We start from the raw sequence: 16100 nt of genomic DNA on the forward strand, positions 1-16100 counted from the left end.
AATTAAGGCGGGTGGCTTTTCAGTGATAGCATTTACCTCGATTCGAGGCGCCTTCCGAGCGGAGTTGGCTTCTGCTCGGACCATCTCTATATAGCACCGCCGAGCTGCTAACTGATCTCCACGTACTTCTCCTACTTTGTCCTCCACGGGGAACTTGATCTTCTGATGGAAGGTTGAGACGACTGCTCGGAATTCGCTGAGCGCCGGTCGTCCCAAAATGACGTTGTAGGACGAAGGAGAGTCGACCACCACGAAGTTTACTGTCCTGGTCCTCCTGAGCGGCTCTTCTCCCAGTGAGATAGCCAACCGGATCTGCCCGACCGGCTGTACTTCATTACCCGTGAACCCGTAGAGCGGCGTTGTCATGGGAAGCAGCTCGGCTCGATCAATTTGCAGCTGATCGAACGCCTTCTTGAATACAATGTTGACCGAGCTCCCTGTGTCAACAAATATGTGGTGAATAGTGTAATTTGCTATTACCGCTTTGATGAGCAGAGCATTGTCATGGGGTACTTCTACTCCTTCCAAGTCCCCGGGCCCGAAAGTGATTTCCGGTCCACTTGCCCGCTCTTGGCTACAACCGACTGTGTAGATCTGTAGCTGCCGGACGCCCGCCTTTCTGGCTCGGTTGGAATCTCCTCCGGTCGGCCCACCAGCAATAATGTTGATCTCGCCTCTGGCAATATTGCTTCTATTCTCCTCTTCCCGAGCGGACGGTCGGGACCGTTCTCTGGACGCCCGTCGATTCTCCTGTCTTGGAGACCGGTGCCGATCGGGCGTATGTCGATGTTGCCTCTCGGTGCGAGTCCGGTCGGCTTCATGGGTCCTTTTCCTCCTCTCGATGGGAGGAGATCGTCGTTCGGCATTCCTGGGAACGGGATTAGCCACGAAGGGAAGACTTCGACAATCCCTCGTGTTGTGCGTATCTGTTCGGTGGAAGGAGCAGAACATAGGGGTCCATCTCTTCTTTGGCTTGGGCCGAGCGGCAACTACCTCTTGTACTTGGGATCTCATACGAGGGGAGCGGATTGCTTCGGCCCTTGGTCCTCTTGGCGGTTGATGAGCGGCCAAGGGTCTCCGCTCGGCAGGAGGAGCCCGTTCGGTTGGTGTTTCTTTCTTCCTGGCTGCCTGCGCTTCCTCCACGTTGATATATTCATTGGCCCGGTGTAGCATGTGATCGTAATCCCGGGGCGGCTTTCGGATGAGCGATCGGAAGAACTCTCCATCCACTAGGCCTTGTGTGAAGGCATTCATCATGGTTTCTGAAGTGGCCGTTGGAATATCCATCGCCACTTGGTTGAATCGCTGGGTGTAAGCTCGAAGCGATTCCCGGGCCTCTTGCTTGAAGGCGAACAGACTTACGCTTGTTTTTTGATAACGCCGACTGCTGGCGAAGTGGTGGAGGAAGGCCGTTCGGAAGTCCTTGAAGCTTGTGATTGATCCGTCCGGCAGCCTCCGGAACCACCGTTGAGCCGATCCCGAGAGAGTGGTGAGAAAAACTCGGCACTTTACTCCATCTGTGTATTGATGGAGGGTTGCCGTGTTATCAAACTTACCCAGGTGATCATCCGGGTCGGTTGTCCCATTATACTCGCCGATCATCGGGGGCGTATAGTGCTTGGGCAGAGGGTCTCGTAGAATGGCCTCTGAAAATTGGCGATTGATCCGCTCGGGCGACGCGTCCGCTCGGGGGGCTTTCCCCTTTCGATCGTCTCGTCGAGGCATTTCCTCTGAAGAAGACCCCTTATCTCTGTGAGTTGGTAAGGCTTCAGGGGTTCGGAACAGAGCCCGATGAAATGCGACGTTGACAGGTGGTGCTTCCGTTCGGCCACTAGATACTGATGTTGGTTGCTGCTCCGGCCGCTCGGATGCGGCTTTCTGTTTTTGCTCCACGAGCTTGGCGGCCCTTGTCTCGATCAGAGCGTCGAGTTCCTCGTTCGAAAGCGTCACCATGTGTTGTCGTCCAGCTTCGTCCATTGTTCCCGATCGGATGCAGGAGTGTTCCCACAGACGGCGCCAAATTGATCCTGTCCGAATCACCGAACCAAAGGACGCTGGGCACGTGGCGCGCTCCTAGTCGAGGACGTAGGCCTCCGTCTGGTCACACGAATCTCCGGCAAACCTGCACAAAAGTCGGGCCGGGAAGGGTTCCCGGCGTCGACCCTCCGACGCTCAAGTCAGGCAAGCAAATAATGCAAAAGGTGGCTCCAGAGATGATTTTTCGCGTACCTGCGGCGAAGTAGGAGGCTCTATATATAGAGCGAGGAGAGAACTAATGCACGTTCACCGAGGTGCAGACGTGTCAGCAACCCATACCTCGGTATATACTTGTCAGAGAGCTTACCTGACACCATACTGCTACAGTCCGAGCATGTCTTCGATGGGACAACAGGACACCCCGTCGCCAGACTAGGGGTATGGCGTAGCCATACGACTTGACTACTGTCAGAGGGTGTTCCCTTCCTTTACCCACCGCCCGCCCGGGATGTCCGTCCGGCCGACCGGGCGAAGAACGTCGTCCGGACGGCCTTAATTCCCTGCGTCGGCCGGGCGGCCCGTCCCTCCGCTCGGTCATTATGTACTGTTTCATTGAGCGTCGGAACCCTGGTCCCTACCAGGGTGCCTTTTACTACCAGATGTCCTTCCTTCTAAATCCGGTCGGCTCGTCCTTCTCCGGCGGGCCACTGGGCCCTTTAACCTCCCCGTGGTGTTGCTCCCTCGTTATGGGGTTCCGGATTCTTACCACCGGATCATTGACTTTGTCATAAAGAAAGACAAATCACTTGTTATTAATGAAATCAGTATTCCTAATGGGATTGGCCTTTATGAAAAATGGGCATTCTGGATTCGTCCCAGAATTTAAAAAAAAAAAAATAAATTTAGAAGAGTTAAATATGGACCTAGAGGTATCAGAATTTCATGAAACAAGTTTCTATGTGTTCGTATCATTCTTCTAATTGTAAAAATATCCTCATCCATAAATTTAACAAAATATTTTGAGTGTGGTGATTTTTTAACTTGAATTTGGTAAAATTCATTAAAAAATCACCATATTCAATATATTAGGTGAAAATTATTTATGAGGATATTATTATGATCAGGAGAATGATACGTATACATAAAAACTTATTTCACGAAATTCTGATATCTCTGTACTCATATTTAAGGTTTCAGCCACATATACGAAGATGCATTGAACAGTAACTTTCTTTGTTAATATTAAATTATATATGTTTTACTAAATATAAACCTAGAGACATCAGGTTTTCATAAAACAAGTTCCTATATGTTTGTATTATTCTCCTGATTGTAATAATGCCCTCATAAATAATTTTGACATAATAGATTGAGTGTGATGATTTTTTAACCCGAATTTGACCTAATTCGGATTAAAAAATCTCTACACTCAAAATATTATGTCAAAACTATTTATGAGGACATTTTTATGATGAGAAAAAGATAAGAACACATAGAAACTTATTTTATAAAATTCTAATATTTCTAGGTCTATATTTAAGCTTTCCAAACTTTTTTGTTTTTTTTTTATAAATTTTAATTCTGGGACGAATTCTGGATTTGTCCCAGATTTGGGGGTGATTCTAAGATTTGTCCCAAAATTAGGGACGAATCCATGGATTCACCAAAAAATCTGGGATGAATTTTGGATTTGTCCCAAATTTGGGGACGAATCCAAGATTCGTCCCAGAATTGGAAAACAAATTTTAAAAAAAGGAAAAAAAATAGAAGGCTTAAATATGGACCTAGAGATATCGAAATTTTATGAAATAAGTTTTTATTTGTTCGTATTATTCTCCTGATCATAAAAATATCATCATCCATAATTTTGACCTAATATTTTGAGTGTGGTGATTTTTTAATCCGAATTAGGTCAAATTCGGATTAAAAAAATCCCTACTCAATATATTAGCTTAAAATTATAAATGAGGGCATTTTTACGATCATGAGAATGAGAAGAACAAACAAAAACTTATTTCATAAAATTCTGATGTCTCTAGGTCCATATTTAAGCCTTCTTTTTTTTTCCTTTTTGTTTTTTTTTTAAATTCTAGGGCGAAACCAGGATTCGTCCCAGAATTAAAAATAAAAAAAATAAAAAAAATAATCTAAATGCTTAAAAATGGATTTAGAGAATATAGTATATTTTCTACTCAATTAAGCATCAATTTAAAGATAATCTAATATATTTTCTTTCCAATCGAGGTGAAAAAAGAGTATTGAAAATATACTATATTCTACTTTAATTTACTGAATTTAAGATAAATTATACTTATTTTTAAATTTTTTTATATTTAAAAAATATGAGGAGCAATTAGGTAAATTGATATCCATTATATTTGATGAAAATAATTATTTTTGGGGATATGAGCACTATATATAAAATTTAAAGTTATAATTGGGTACTGTGCAAAATTTCCCAATAATTTACCATTTACCGTTTTCAGAAATTTTCGATCTGTGTTTCCCATTCGTAGCAAATTAAAGCAACGGAAGGAATAAGTACATTCTCTTTATAGTAAAAAAAAATATGGAACCGTCACATCAGCGGCCCCCTAGAGTTGGTCCCACGGATATGAAGGAAGGTAAATGCAGGTACACAGATGGAAAGTGCATGGCGGAGACGTTAACCCCAGATAGTGACACCCCGAGGAACGACCCCTGAAAGTAAAAAAGATCATGCATTTAATGTGCTATGCAGGATTAATAATAAAAAAGATCATGATAAATCTATATGGCCCAGTTAAAAAATTAATTAGATATTATTAATAATATTTGTATATAATGAATTACTAATTAGCCCTTAATTAATGTATTAATTATTCTTATCTTGAAAAACTTAAAATTAGCTGAAAAATTTATTACGAACATAAAATTAGTTAGAGAATTTATTGGAAACTGTTAATGACATTTCCCTATAAAAAATTACTAATTAGTTTTTAATTATACTACTTTTAAATATTATTAATAATATTTATATATAATAAATTACTAATTAGTACTTATTTAAAATATTAATTATTCTTATCTTGAAAAACTTAAAATTAGTTAAAAAATTTATTAGGAACTTCAAATCAGTTAGAGAATTTATTGGAAATTGTTAATGACATTTCCCTATAAAATAATAACATTTCAAAAGTAAGGATCAAAAATAATATTTATTTGCAAGGTAAAGAAACGATGGAACACGGTAGAATAGAATATTAAGGATTAGATTATTGAGAGAATGGATTTTTTTTGAGAATTTGCACCCAAGATGAGTTTCTTAATGATAACATGGTCTCCCGTGTATTTTGATTTACCATTGCAAATCATATGAGACTCTTCATCTACGGTTAATTAAGAATAGAGCATGTGCAATAAAAAAGAACATTTAATATTCTTAAAAATTTCTAAAATTTTTAAAATTTTTTAATGAAAATATGTATTCATAAAGATTCCTTTAATCAATGCATATATATCTCTTATAAATGTATGTTATCTTGGAAATGTAATTAATTATTAATATAGAGAGATAATTTGCATGTCTCTTATGAATGCATGTCATTTGGAAATGTAATTAATCATTTAAAAATTAAATATTAAAATAAGTGGAAAGGGTATAATTGATTTATAAAATATGATATTACTTATATATCCTTAATAATAACCCTAAAATTTACTAAAAAGTTCATTCTAGCTGTTCAAATTCTGACTATTTAGCACTGTCCAAAAGATCATTCGTGTTACCGTGATCTGCATGATTAATGAGTACAAAATCTTTCCGTGCAGCTCGATCATATTTCGCGCACCACTACATAAATACATAATGAGCACTGCATCAGAAAGAATGACACGTTTAACCGAATAATTAATATTATTGCATCTTCAATCGTTAAAGTTTTAAATGATTTTTTTTATAATTTTAATATGTCATGCCAATATTATAAGGATAGTACTAAATTACCAGAATTTGACCTACCAGAATACATGTATGTATACATTATACATGGACATTTTAGTAATATCATATTTATATATTAATTACATGTATGTTTATGCATGCATTACAATTCATTTTTATCTAGCCATATTCTAGCCAACAAAACCTCATTGACACACCCCAATGGTTAAATTTCTAAATGAGTTTTTTTATAATATAATTCATAACAGGTAGTTGCATAACTCCATTATATACATCAATTTAATACAAAAGAATGGATTTGAATTTTCACTACTATTCTTGAACTATAAACCTCAAACCTCATATCTACAATATTTAAATTTTTTTATTCAATTTTTTTAATTTTAAAAATTCCTCACAAACCTTGTATTGGAGATGTTCAATAACTCATCGCAGCTTAATTAACGTTGTCGCTGTCTAGAAACGACCATTCTGTAGTTTAAGTAATGCACCTTATTGGAAGAAAGATTTTCACCGAAGTCTAATTAATATTGCCCTTTGGGCTTTCAACCTGCTTCTAATTTTCAGAGCCGTCATATCGGATTGTGTAATTAATTAATATTGATTACGCTTCGGCTTAATTAATACTATTAAATTTAAGTCGCACACTATAAAAGACGAATACCATTTTTTAATTACAAAATATCATATTTTATATGTATTTAATTAGTAATTACGAGGTCGAGATTAATTTTTTTAGATTCATCAATAATATGTGTATGTGTTAACTCGAAATATTGATAAGTGTTTCAATTTGAAGACAGCTCGTTTCAATATTCAATCTCAGTTATCTTAAAAAGGAGTTAATAGATCATCAAATGATAGATTTTAAACGTTCATCTGATCTGCTCCAGACTGAAATTTTATGGCTTCAGATCGCCGTCGTCGTCCGTCGCCGTCATCGCCTTCATCGTCAACGTCATCGGGTGTATAGGATTTTTTCATGACACCATCAGAGTTTATCTGCAACATCAAAAAAAAAAAAAAAAACATAATTTAAAAAATTAACATGTATGTTTCAACTTTCAAGAAATGAGAAGTAAAATTATTTAAAATTGGTCGGATGAATTATAATTTTGCGGACAACCAAAATTGAATGAGTATTTTTATTCTCTTTCAGAAAAATAAATATTTACAAAAAAAAATGTAAACTTCTTTTTGATAGAAATGATGCACTTAACAATTAAAAAACTCACTGTAACTGTGCGAACAAGTCCTCCAGTCGCTTCATCGTCGGCAATAGCCAGTGATAATACAGCTTTAACTACTAATATCTGCATGTTAAAAGAGACCATCTCTCAAATTATAATAATGCAAACAATATGAAAGCAAATACTCATAATGCTAAAAACAGAAATTGCTAAATACTCGTATCGTTGGATTCAATAACTCTAGTTAGATTTAGGAAACTCTTGATGATTCTTTTACATCTCACTCTTGAACACATGTTCTCCAATTTCATCTATAATTAGAGTCTATGCAATGAGAAGAAGTCTCTATCAATAACTATATACAATCAGTCAAAATCATTGCTAACAACCTAGTGCAATTGGACACTGGTATCTGATACAGAATTATTAATGCATGTTCTTGCAAGTTTGAATCCTCAATATGATAGCTTTGTTCCCAGTATGACGACTCGCATGGATCAAGTGTCACTTGAAACTCTTTATGTTATGCTATCCTCTCATAAAAGACTTCTATAAATACAATCTCAAAGGATGTCAGATTTTCTGTCTTTATCAGCACACATGATCAGAAAAGCTTCACAACCTAATCAATATAATCAACTTCTTCCCTAACATGGTCATCAAAATCAGATTGGAGGTTTTAGATGTCGAGGTTGGGGTCGGGGTCGGGGTCGAGGTCGAGGTCAAGGACATTGTCAGATTGCTTCAACTATGGTCATTATACATGCTCAAAATTGTTATAAAAGATATAACTCAAATTTTTTAAGAGGACTTATGTCATTAAATCAATCCCTTCCCTCATCTTGCCAATCTAATACTCAATCATCTCATTCTGGAGCATTCTCACTCTCCATCTCTCCTAATGCAACGTCATCGATTCCTGAAACCTCAGGATTATTTTGGATTCTAGAGCGACTCATCATGTTACACTGGAGTATGATATTCTTACAAAAGTTTCGCCTTATCATGGATCTGACGTGGTGCAAATAGGCAATGACTCAGGTTTACAGATTGCTCACATTGAAAATACATCCTTTCATTCATGCGGTCGTACTTTTTGCATGCACAACACTCTTCATGTTCCTTCTATTACTAAAAATTTATTTTCACACGTCAATTTGCTCTTGATAATAATGTATTTTGTGAATTTCATCCTCATCATTATCTTGTGAAGGATCCCGTTACAGGAACTACTCTACTCCATTGGACACTCAAAATAGTCTTTATCATATTCAACCCACCTCTCTTAAAACCTTTGTTGGAGAATGCTTAGACAAATTCTCTTGGCATGCATGTCTTGATCATCCGTTTCTATGTCTTGTTTAACAAATTATTAATCATTTTGGTTTACCAACTTCTTTAATGCTATCATCTCATTTATGTGAAGCTTTATGAAAGCAAAATCTCATAAACTACCTTTTATATCCTCTACTCACAACTCTAGCTTTCTTTGGAAATTATTCACTCTGATGTATGGAGTGCTGCTCTTATTATTTCTAATCAACATTTTCTTTACTATGTTATTTTTATTGATAACTTTAGCAAGTTCACTTGGATTTTTCCTATGAAAAGAAAATCTAATTTTTTGATATTTTTTATCATTTTCAAAAGCATGTTGAGTGTTATTTTGATCGTAAAATACTCTCCCTCGTTATAATTGGGGTGAAGAGTATCAAGCTCTTCATCGTCATCTTACGTCCTCTGGTATCCTCCATTGATTATCTTGTACCCACACTCTTGAACAAATTGGATCCGTCGAGAGAAAACATGTTTTTGAAAATGCCTCAGTTCCACTTAAATGTCTTCGCTCTTCTTAATCATGCCTCAGTTCCACTTAAATGTAGATCCGCTACATTAACGACCCCCTAATGTCGGTCCCACGGATATAGAGGGAGGTACATGCAGGTACACAAGCATCAGACGCATTGTGGGGTAAACTCTAGGTCATCAATTCCTGAGAATCGACCCCTGACCATTACGCCAGAGATGTCATGCGTCCACCGATTGTGCTACGCCTTGGGCACCTCAGTTCCACTTAAATTTTAGGATGATGTCGTCCAAACCACAGTATACCTTATCAATCTTTTACCAACTCCATTACTTCAAAATAAGTGTCCATCGGAAAGACTTTATAATCGTATTCTAAATTATTCTTTCTTTTGTATCTTTGGTTGTGCATGTTATCCTTAGCTACGATCTTACTCTAAACACAAGTTAAACCCTCTCTCTCTATAATTATTTTCTTTGGTTATAATAATTTGTATCATGGGTACCATTGCCTCCATATTTCGACCAGGTGGATATATATTTCTCGACATATTACTTTTGATGATTCTCTTTTTCTATTTGCAGTTGCTATCTCGGATCCTCCTTCAGATAATCAAGGTACACATATCTAATATCACTAAGTAATATTCTAGAATCCCCACATATTGATTCATCAGGACATATTGAAAGTACTAGGAGGGATGGTATCTTGGGTCCTACTCCATTTTCACAAATTCCTGTAGATTCAGCGGCTAGTGGTGATCCACTCTCTAGTTCTGATTCTCATCCGTCTGATCACTCATCTCCGAGTAACTCTAATGATGATACTCAGCATATATTTCCTTTAAGAGATATTTATGCACGATCTCAACCAATTTCCACTTGTTATCCTTTAACACGTGCTCTTATTGCTTCTTCAAATTGTTGAACCTTCTAGCTTTAAACAGACAGTTAAAGATCCAAATTGGCATGCTGCGATGACTACAGAATTTAATAATGCTCTTCTTCACAATGCAATCTGGAGCTTAGTTCCTCGTACTCCATCTATGAATATTGAGAACTCTAAATGAGTTTACCGAATTAAGTATCATGCAGATAGATCTATTGAACGCCATAAAGCTTGCCTTGTTGCTAAAGGCATTAATCAACAACCAGGTATTGTAGTTCAGTCGTCAAAATTACAATTATCATATTGCTACTATCTATAGCTGTTAGCTCTAATTGGCTGATACGATAATTAGATGTTTCCAATACTTTCCTTCATTGACACCTTAAAGAAACTGTTTATATGGAGCAACCATCTGGATTCATCCACCCACAACTTCCAACACATGTTTATCAACTTCAGAAATCTATATATAGTCTTCGGTAAGCACCTCATGCTTGGCTTCATTGTCTATCTACTTGGCTTTATACTTAAGGATTCTCTGGCTCAAAAACTAATTCTTCCTTATTCTACAAATATAATGAGAAATTTTTAATACTTTTCTGATTTATGTGGATGATATAATAATAACTGGTAGTGATCAAAATAGCATTATTACTTTACTCCATCTTCTTCATCAAAAGTTTCCAATTCGGCATATTGACAATGCTTATTTTTTTTCTTGGCATAGAGTTTCTCTCACATTCTGAAGGTTGTATTCTCTCTCAGAGCAAATATATTACTAGACTTCTACAATGAGCTAAAATGAATAGTATGTGTCCTAATTTCACACCAATCATTGAAGGTGGTTTCATTGCACCTTCATCCTCCTCTTTCATGGTTGATCCTCAAATCTACCGAAATATGACCCGATAATACTTTCGATGTTAATTGTGTCTGTCAATTTATACATGCTCTTACTAAACATCATTGGGAAGGTGTTAAGAGAATTCTTCGATATCTCAAAAGCACTATTTTACATGGTATTCTTTTATATCGTTAGTCCTCACGAGAGTTGATTATCTACAATGATGCAGATTGGATTGGATCTTCCACAAATAGACGTTCTACTAGTGGAAATGTCATATTACTTGGGCTAAATCTTATTTCCTGACTTTCAAAGAAGCAACCTACAATCTCTCACTCAAGTACTAAAGTTGAATATAAAGCTATAGCTAACGTGATATCAGAATTTATTTGCCTACAATCTCTTCTTTCGGAATTATACTTTTTCCCAACCGCTATGCTCAAAATCTGGGGTGATAATATTGGAGTAATTTATCTGGCGGAAAATCCTATTTTTCATGCTCGTACCAAGCATGTAGAGATTGATTTCGATTTTATTTGTGAGTGTATGATGACTCAACAACTTTCAGTTTATTACATCTCTACTGAAGTTCAAATTGATGATATATTTATCAAGCCATTATCCAAATAATGTTTCACCAAGTTAGCACTCAAACTCAATGTTCAGACACTCCCGTTGAGTTTGTTGGGGGGGGGGGGGGGTAATGACAATAAGGGAAAATAATCTCGAATTGATTTCAATTAATTGAGATTTATTATATTTGGTATCACAATCAAGATCAACATGAATCAAATAACAGAAATAATATTTCCAAATCTATTATATTTATTACTATATTTATAATTATATTTTATATTTAATATTTCCATTATTGTTTGGACATTTGTATAAATAAGCCTTTTGACTTTAGTAAATAGTTTTTATGCTCTTTATTTTTTTTTGACTTTTTTTCCTAAACAAACGAAGAACAGAAAAAAAAATTAAAGATTTGAATAAAATGAAAAAATAGCAACTCTGTCTTGCTATGATTGACGTTGAAGTTGCTGTCGTTAACGGAAAAGAGTTGTTGATGAAAGGAGAAAAAAACTGATGTTGTCGAAGCTACTGTTGTCGTCGTTAAAGTTATCAAGATTATCGTACTGTAAACAATGATATCAAACCAGCATGCAGAAACTCCTGTAACTACTGTAACAAATATTCATAAAAAGAAAATTGGAAGTAAAAGAAGATGACTCTGATACCATGTTGAAACTAATAGACAAAGGAAAGAAATAGAATACAAAATAATTCTTTGATCTATTATTTACTAAAATCAAAAGGCTTATTTATATAAGTTGTCAAAACAATAATAAAAAGATTAAATGTGACATACAATTATTAGCATAATAATAAATATAATAGATTTGAAAGTATTATTTTTTGCTATTTGATTCATGTCTATCTTAATTATAATGCAGATCTTGATTGTGATAACAAATATAATAAATCTCAATTTATTAAAATTAATTTAAGAGTATTTTCCATTATTGTCATTAGCTTTCACTTTTCATACATCAGCTTCAACTTTCCTCATCCCTTCTTTCCAAGCTTTGTCAAAAAATTCTTTAATGTGGCGCGAGCCAGATTCTATATATTGATAGTACACATATGATCCTATATGAGATATGGGAAAAAAATGTTTTATTTTGATTCTCAAAATTCGGATTGTTATACCAATCATAAATTGCACAAGACAGTTTCAAAATTGTCGCTCCTTGCGCAACAACAAATATTTTGCCTCCTTCATACTTATCCCATCCACCAACAATCACACCCATTTGTCTCATTTGTATCTCGTTCTACAAAAGTTCATGAATAGAATCGTATAAGAGTGTTATTGTGTATCCTAAAATAAATGAATAAAAAAACTATAGCATATATTTCACTAGGAATCATAATGTTTTGCTACCGTGTTTTTATAAAAGAATGATCTAACTAAATTAACTGCCGCCTTGACAGTTGCAGATTGCCCAAATTGAATTCTGTGCCAGATCCTATATATTGACAGTACACATGCGATCATATATGAGATATGGACAATAAATAAGTTTTATTTTGATTCGCAAAATTCAGATTGTTATACCAACCATCAATTGCTTGAGGCAACATTTGGTGCAACGGGGTCAGCAAAAAGGGGGTGAATTCTTACCATCAAAGTTAAAATGAATCTCTTGCTTTGCTTAGCAAGGGTGCACAATTAAATTAAGTAAATATATAGACAATAAACATTAACGAAAACAACTCTATGCGTTGAAAAACTCACTAAGAAACTCCTTTGAAGGTCCAGAAACCCTTTGTACACATTGATAGTTCATAAATAACTAGGAAAGTTAATACAAAAGTTGTTCAATATTTTCTAGGTTCAGGGATCTTTTTATAGCCCCTGAAAAATCTTATCTGCGGTTGAAAGGCACTTCAAATAAGGTGGAAGGCGCCTCTAGCGAGGCAAGCGAAGATAAAATTTTATTTTCGCTAACGGTTACATTTTGCCTAGTCTAAGGTGTCTTCCATGGGTGGTTGAAGGTGCCTTCAATAGGAAGACGCCTTCAATAGAGTTGAAGGCGCCTTCCCAAAGAAAGGCGTGCATGCGCCTCCAACCAAATTGAGGGCACCTCCAGCAGCTCGCCGTTGTTTTTCCACTACTCCAATCGCCTAGGTGATTTCCTACATCCTGAATTGGCTTACTCGGACCTATCTTTCGGCCTTCTCCTTAAGTAAACTTCCTCCCTGGCTTCTTGTCCCTCAAATGTCGAGCATGTTCTTCTCGTCCACAACTCTTCTACAGCACCTTGTCCCTCGGATGCATGGAGCCCGCCGACTCCTTTCCTGTACCATCATTCTTGCTAGCTGTGTCTTCTCCGCACTTGTGTTCCTAAGATCCCACACACTTAGATACAAGAATCAAACACACACAGGATCTAACTTAACTTGGTTGACCACATCAAAACTATCACGTGGTACTTACAACATCAAAATTGTCCCTCCTTGCGCAACAACAAATATTTGGCCTCCTTCATACTTATCCCATCCATCAACAATCACACTCATTTATCCCATTTGCATCATGCTCTACAAAAGTTCATGACTAGAATCATATAAGAGTGTTATTGTGTATCCTAAAATAAATTTAAAACAAAAAATTGTAGCATGTATTTGACTAGGAATTGTATTGTTTTGGTACCGTGTTTTTATAAGAGAATGACCTAATTAAATTAGTCGCCGCCTTGACAGTTGTAGGTTGCCCAAATTGAATTCCGTGGTAGAAACAAACAAAAAACATGTTCCATATTTTTTTTAAATTCGAATTAAACAATATAATTTAACTCACGTGTGTTGATCAAGGATATGTTTAACATAAGCTGAGATAACCTCAGAAATAACAACCTGTAAAATGGCCAAAACTTTTTAAAAGGCTACTTTAAGAATCTCAAAATACTAAACTAAACTATAACAAAACTATGATCTCATAGAAAGATATCATAACCCCATGCGGTAACATAAAAATAAAAAATGATTTGCCTACAAAGAGAACTAGAATTTATATTCACTTAGAATCCTAGTGAACCTAAAAAAAAAGATACAGAGGTCCTTCTGATCTAGAACGACAAATATAAACTTTGTCTGTTAGCTAGGTGATCTTGTCTGACACCGAATCAATTGTGACACTCATTCCTATGGTCTTCCTAGAATTTGTGCCATGGACGACGACGACGTTGCTGTCGTCAGTCACGCAAACAATCGTAGTTCCCATGGAGTGGGGAGCGTTGAGATCCATGGCTACTTGAGAGAAAATGAGAGGATGCTATTAGGTGTTAGCATTCGGTTAATTTGGTATTAATTTTATATAAATTATTTTTAAACAAATTTGTTTAATTCGGTGTTTACCGAAATAACCTATTTTTAATTTGATTCGGTTATTTCGATTTTAATAAAACTTTTATTCGATTCAATTAGGTAATATTAAATCAATTTTTGATTAATTCAATTAATTTATGGGCCAAATTAACCGAATGTTCACATCTAGAGGTGAGAATAAGCCTTTAGATTTGTTTGTGACTTCTACGTTTGCATTGCATTTGTAGGAAGAAGCCAAGCAATACGTAGAATCATGTCATTTGTGCCTAACGATGTGTCAAAAAATTCTTTAATGTGGCGTGTGCCAGATCCTATATATTGACAGTACACATGTGATCATATACGAGATATGGACAAAAAATAAGTTTTATTTTGATTCTCACATTTCAGATTGTTATACCAACCATCAATTGCATAAGGCAACTTCAAAATTGTCCCTCCTTGCGCAACAACAAATTTTTGGCTTCCTTCGTACTTATTCAATCCACCAACAATCACACCCATTTGTCCCATTCGTATCGTGTTCTACAAAAGTTCATAATTAGAATCGTATAAGAGTGTTATTGTGTATCCTAAAATAAATGAATAAAAAAACTATAGCATGTATTTCACTAGGAATCATAATGTTTTGGTACCGTGTTTTTATAAGAGAATGATCTAGCTAAATTAGTCGCCGCCTTGACATTTGCAGGTTGCCCAAATTGAATTCTATGGGAGAAACAAACAAAAAACAAGTTCCATGTGTTTTCAAATACTAAGTAAACAATATAGTTTAACTCACGTGTGTTGATCAAGGATGTGTCTAACATAATCTGAGACAACCTCGGAAATAGCAGCCTGTAAAAAGGCCAAAACTTGTTAAAAGGCAGTATTAAGTACCTCAAAAAACTAAACTAAACTAAAACAGAACCATGATCCTGTAGAAAGGCATCACAATCCTTGTGGTAAAAAAAAAATGATTTTTGCCTATCAAGAGAACTTGAAGTTATATCTACTTTAAATCCTAGTGAGCCTAAAAAAAGATATAGAGGCCCTTACCGATCCAGAACGATAAATATAAACTTTGTTCGTTAGCTAGGTGTTCTTATCCAACATCGAATCAATTGTGACACTCATTCCTATGGTCTTCCTAGAATCGGCGCCAAGGATGTTGTCGCCACCGTCATAGGTCACGCCGATGATCATAGTTCCCATGGAGTGGGGAGCGTTGAGATCCATGGCTACTTGAGAGGAAACGATAGGATGCGAGTAAGTGTGAACATTCGGTTAATTCGGACAATTTGATTTCTTTGGTATTAATTTTGAATAAATTCGTTTTATTGATTTTTAAACAAATTCGGTAAATTCGGTGTTAACCGAAATAATCAATTTTTAATTTGATTCGATTAATTCAGTTTTAATAAAATTTTGATTCGATTCTGTTAGCTAATATTAAATTGAATGCTCACCCCTAGATGTGAGAATAAGCCTTCAAATTTGTTTGTGATTGCTCTGTTTGTATTGCATTTGTAGGAAGAAACTAAGCGGACACATCAAATCATGCCTCATGATCCTTAT

At 36.0% G+C, this 16100-nt stretch overlaps 1 pseudogene; it reads right to left on the bottom strand.

The window, feature by feature from the left end:
• Positions 1 to 6787: 6787 nt before the first annotated feature.
• LOC121995292 lies at positions 6788 to 15761 on the bottom strand (annotated as a pseudogene).
• Positions 15762 to 16100: the final 339 nt, after the last annotated feature.

The sequence above is a fragment of the Zingiber officinale genome, chromosome 6A, assembly GCF_018446385.1.
Source record: "Zingiber officinale cultivar Zhangliang chromosome 6A, Zo_v1.1, whole genome shotgun sequence".
Classification (NCBI taxonomy): domain Eukaryota; kingdom Viridiplantae; phylum Streptophyta; class Magnoliopsida; order Zingiberales; family Zingiberaceae; genus Zingiber; species Zingiber officinale.